The sequence below is a fragment of the Ovis canadensis genome, chromosome X, assembly GCF_042477335.2.
Source record: "Ovis canadensis isolate MfBH-ARS-UI-01 breed Bighorn chromosome X, ARS-UI_OviCan_v2, whole genome shotgun sequence".
Lineage (NCBI taxonomy): Eukaryota > Metazoa > Chordata > Mammalia > Artiodactyla > Bovidae > Ovis > Ovis canadensis.
This window is the reverse complement of record NC_091727.1, coordinates 41,097,502-41,103,051: the sequence shown is the minus strand read 5'-3', so window position 1 is coordinate 41,103,051 and position 5,550 is coordinate 41,097,502. Positions and strand designations below refer to the sequence as shown.

The following is a 5,550-nucleotide window of genomic DNA, read 5'->3' as shown; positions in this document are numbered from 1 at the left end:
TGCATACACAAACGCACACACAAAAACACAGATACACCCACATACACACATCTTGCTGAAAGGTAGAGTTCCAGTTTGGAGGAATAAAGCAGACAAATACAACCTGCTCTTTAGGTGACTGTGGATGGAGCCTCTTACTGGCATTGGGATATGTGTGTGTGTGTTCAGTCATGTCTGACTCTTTGTGACCCTATGAACTATAGCCCGCCAGGCTCCTCTGTCCATGGGGATCCTCCAGGCAAGAACCCTGGAGGTAAAGTCATGCTTCCTCTGGATGCTCTAGGGAAGAATCCTTTGCCTCTTCCAGCTTCTGGTGGCTGTCTGGATTCTTTGTAGCTGTATCACTCTCATCTCTGCCTGCATCTTCACGTGGCCCTCTCCTCTCTGTGTTTTCTCCTCCTCTGTCTGTTATAGGGGCATCTATTACTGTATTTAGGGCCCACCTCAGTAATCCAGGACGATCTCATCTCATCTCTTTAACTTAATTACATCTATAAAGCCTCTTTTGCCAAACCAGGTCCCACGTACAGATTCCAGGCATAGCTTTTGGGAAGCCACCATCCAACTCATTACAGAAGGGCTGTTGTGATAACTCTAGGCAGGGTCTCCAGAACTCCAAAAATGACTCCCAGAAGCCTGCAATTGTGACCTGCCGGTGGGGGAGGGCCAACATCTTTGCCACAGAAGCCCCCAAAGGAACAGTTGTCTTTAAAAATCCATTGCTGGAGCTCGGAGCTTGGAATCAAGAAACTGTCTCTGCTGCTACAGCAACTGCCTCAGGACACTGACAAAACTGGTGAGTGGGCACTGGTATGCTGCTGTGGCAAATTCTGTGTCTTCCTGAGCCCATCAGTGGTGACTCAGTTACCTACACAGAATAGGTCGTTGTGGTGGACTCCTGTTTGTTGTCCATCTAGTATTTACTCTTTTTAATTTCCAGGAAAACCCTTCTGATTTTCACTTGCAGAGCCACTGTGTACAAGCTATCAATGGCTGTGTAACAAAACTCTTCCCCCAACTTCATGACTTCAAGCAACAATAAGCATTATTTCCCATAATTCTGTGAGTATGCTCAACTGGGTGATTCTTCTGATCCTTGTGGTGTCTGGAGGCCCAGCTGGTCTTGTTACTGAGTCTAAGCTTGCTCTGCTCGGTGCATGAGAGGTCAGTGAGTCCAAGAGATGAGATATTGAGGCAAGGAATATGGCTTTATTCAAAAAGCCAGTTGACTGAAAAGATAGCAGACTAACATCTCAAAATAACCATCTTGTCAGGGTCTGGATGCCAGGTTCTTTTATGGATCGGAGATGGGGGAAGTGAGGAAACAAAGTAAAAAAGACCATTTAATTATTGCAAATATCTCCTAGAATGGCAATCCTCAGGCAGGGGGGATGTGTTAGTTTCATCTTTCTTACAGTCATTCGCAGGTGGGCACTTTAGTTTAAGGGTCAGGCAGAGGAGGGCAGGATTCTCTGACACAGGCCATTATGTATGATTATAAAAGTCAAAGAAACAGATCTAGCATGAAAGAGTCAAAATTGACTCTTCCCTGTTACAGTCTGGACTGTCTCAGATGGCTCCAACCACACAGCTGGCAGGTTATGCTGAGTGCTGACAGGGAGTCCAGCTGAGGATACTGGCCAGGGCTCCAAGATTCTCCCCAATGTGAGCCTCTCCAAACGGCTGCTTGAGCTTCCTTAGAGCATTCCATGAGGGCACGTTCCATACATGCAAAAGCAGTATCCACAGATTTCTTAAGGTCCAGCCTTGAAATTTACCATATTTTTTCCGGTTAAAACAAGGTTTAAGGCTGGCCTAGATTCAAGGGGAAGGGAAATGGACTCTACCTCTCAATGGGAGGAGTGGAAAAGAAGCTGTAGGCAGCTTTCATCTGCCACTCACCCCTAACTGCTCCCAAACCATGGGATTCCAGTGGGGCTGACACCCCTGCCTGGAGTGGCTCTTGACTCATGCCAAGCTATTGGAACACCTTTCCTCAGCAACAGTGACTGGACCAGGAATGGTCACCTGACGCCAGTCGGGTCAGAATAGCAATCAGACTCACTCGGGGGACGTTCACTAGAGCTCTCGGGAAAACATCCTCTTTATTTTGCAGGCCAAACTTGAACCAGAGTAAACATGAGGAGACGCTGCTGCCACCTTACTATCGGTAGGGAGCCTAAGAATGAAGCCAGGGCGACAGAGAGGGAGAGGCTGAGTCTCAATGACACTGTCTAATTCCTGAATACAGCAAAGTCTCGTCTGACTTGGACTGCTGGTGGGTATCCCCAGGTTGATCCTGCTCTCCTGGAAATGTGCCAGGGAAATCGGTTGAGGCTCTTCCTGTCCTTCCTCATCACCCACTGCCAGGTGGCATGAGAGAATAAAAGCAAATCTCAGGTGGAATTTGGCCAGGCGGATGGATGATCGTTAGGAAGCAGGTATAAGGACAGCATTGTGACCTGTTCCTACAGGCTTGGTAACGTCCTGCTCGTCCGCAGGTTCTCCGATAGGCGCTCTGTAGGCAGGGTTCCTTCTGACAGTGATGCTCTCTTGGCGGGGTCAGCCAAATTTCGGGGCGGGGGCGCTCAGGCACCACAGTCCTCTGAAGATGGGGAGATGGCAGGGGGCCAAATGGAACTCTGGATTAGAGCATGGCACTGAGGGTGCCAGGAGTCCGTAATCTTTTTTAATTATCGAACTATAGTTGATTCACCATGTTATGTTAGTTTCAGGTGTCCAGTAAAGTGACTCAGTTATACATATACATGTATTCCTTTTCAGATTCTTTTCCATTATAGTTTATTACAAGATATTGAATATAGTTTCCCATGTTACGTAGGACCTTGTTCTTAAATTATATATCTTAATATTTCTAAGATACCTCTGCTAATTAAAAGAGCTTCTGATGTAGATTTTTTTTCTTTTTGGTATAGATTTGATCTGGTAGCCACTTCTGGGGAGAAGGCAATGGCAACCCACTCCAGTACTCTTGCCTGGAAAATCCCATGGATGGAGGAGCCTGGTAGGCTGCAGTCCATGGGCTTGTGAAGAGTCGGACACGACTGAGCGACTTCACTTTCACTTTTCACTGTCATGCATTGGAGACGGAAACCCACTCCAGTGTTTTTGCCTAGAGAATCCCAGGGACGGGGGAGCCTGGTGGGCTCCCGTCTGTGGAGTCACACAGAGTTGGACACGACTGAAGTGACTTAGCAGCAGCAGCCACTTCTGGAGTCGAGGTTCCTGATTACTTTGTTCCAAATGCTAACTAACTGTGCCTAGGGCTTCCATCTATGGGGTCGCACAGAGTTGGACATGACTGAAGCGACTTAGCAGCAGGGTAGGTGTTGGGAAAGGAAATGGTATTCTTGCCTGAGAAGTCCCATGGACAGAGGAGCCTGGTGGGCTACAGACCATGGGGTCGCAGAGTCGGACACAACAGTAACTAAACAAAAAACAACAGAACTATACATACACATACACACATCACTCTGTACACATAGAGATGTTTTACAGTGACTTGTCACACAGATAATATACCACCATTCTAAAGGGATGAGATGCCACATACGACCTTTTCATAAGAAGCTCACCCTTTGTTTGATTTCACCAAGAGGGAAGGCAGATGACTAACAGTGAAATCTTTAAGCCCATCAGGGGCAGCTCTATGATGTGAGAGACTTAGGCGATCTCACTCTGGGGTCCTTGAAAGACTATAGGGAGGCCCCAGAATCATCAGAATCATAAGGAAAATTATCTGTGTCAGTGCATGTGTGCATTCAGGGTGTGGAGGTAGGGAGAGGGTAGAAGCTTCTATCAGATTCTAAAGAGAGTCTTGAGCCCCTGGAAGTGTTAAGAGTCTCTGAACTTGGCATAGTTGGGCAGAGCGGGTGTAAAGAGATGGCCTGGGCAAACTTTAGCAATTTCCCAGTCTAGGACTTGTGCTCTGCAAAGGAAATTTCAAAATAGTGATGCAGGGTCAGAGAGTGGGTTAAACATTAAGCGTTTGAGAAGCAAAAATGTTTTAAATGTTTTTATTTTTAATTTTTTAAAGTTTTCAACTGTTGAAAAAACCATGGCATATAAAATGGACCAAGCATTTTTTAAGGGGACAATGTTAAATAGATTCCCTGCGCTAGCTGCCTTTTTGTGACTGACGTTTTACTTAGCATAACATCCTCAGGGTTCATCCACATGGTAGCACATGTCAGAATTTCCTTCCTTTCTAAGGCTGAATGATATTCCAATGTGTGGACAGGCCACGTTTTATCCATTCATCCTTTGATGGACACTTGGGTTGCATCCACCCCTTGGCTACTATGAATAATGCTGCTATGAACACGGATGTGAAAAATCTCCCTTCTCTGCTTTCAAAACTTTTGCATAAATACCCAGAAGTGGAATTGCTGGATCATCTGGTGGTTCTATTTTTAATTTTTGAGAAACCGCCATACTGTTTTCTAGAGTGGTAGCGACTAACACTTTCACTTCACTTTCAGAAGCCATAGTGTTTTTAGCTGAACCTAGGGTCACTCAGAGAGTAAGGCACAGAAATTCTGGTCTCCTTCAAAATGGTTTTTTGTTTTGGTATGTGAAGGCAGTACGGGGTCATGGTTAGGAGCAGGGCAAACAGAGCTGGGTTCAAATCTCAGTTCCATGAGCAACTGGCTTTTTGACAATCTCTTTAGGTCATGATCTACTCAGCTATGAAAAGCGTTTACTAGTGGTACTTGGTTCATGAGGCATCATAAGGATTAATTAAGATCACATACAGGTTACTAAGGATGGAAACTCAGGGTGGCTGGTGCTTTTGTTCAGAAAAACACATCAACACTTTCATGAAGAAAAATCAGAGCAGGACGGCATCCGGAATGGAGAAGTTGGAATACAGGGGAAATAAATTGCTCTGGAACCAGAATATTGAGAAATTGGACTTTTCCGCAGGCAGTCTGGGACTCCTCCAGGCTGAGACAAGAGAGTTGGAAGGAGAAAGATCTCAAGAGGGAGAGGAAGGAAACTGCAAAATAAATGGCAGACCTCCGAGCCTTCGGTGAGACAGGCCAGAGATGAATATCCAACAAGTGCAATCAGCCAGGAAATTGTGGGATGTTTAATTTGAAGTTGCTTCTGAGCATGAGCTACCTTGGTGATGGACAAGGAAGCCTGGCGTGCTGCAGTCCATAGGGTTGCAAAGAGTCGGACACAACTGAGTGACTGAACTGAACTCTGAGCATGAGCCCGTAGAGAACTCTTTCTTGGTTGGCTATGGAACTCTGGGTCTCACAGATGTGAGACCTATAGTTATTCAAAGCAGGCACTTGGGGGACTCATCCTTCAAGGAGAAGCCCCAGGCTTGTGAGTTCCCTCCTGATGGTGGGTTGCCATGCCAGGGTGGGGTCTGTGGTGACAGTGTGTCTCAGCCTTTCCTTCCCCTTTTTGTTTTTGCCTCACTGCACAGCTTATGGAATCCTAGTCCCCCCAACCAAGGATTGAACCCAGGGCCCTGGCAGTGGAAGTACCAAGTCCTAACCGCCGGACCACCAGGCA

The 5,550-nt window shown here is 46.4% G+C and overlaps 1 long non-coding RNA gene across 1 annotated transcript; it reads left to right on the top strand.

Annotated features, from left to right (window-relative positions):
* The first annotated feature begins 995 nt into the window (after nucleotides 1-995).
* On the top strand, nucleotides 996-4,146 carry LOC138929899 (uncharacterized). The gene is made up of 3 exons (XR_011446069.1): nucleotides 996-1,062; nucleotides 2,117-2,278; nucleotides 2,937-4,146. It is a non-coding gene; the product is annotated as an uncharacterized lncRNA (long non-coding RNA).
* Nucleotides 4,147-5,550: the final 1,404 nt, after the last annotated feature.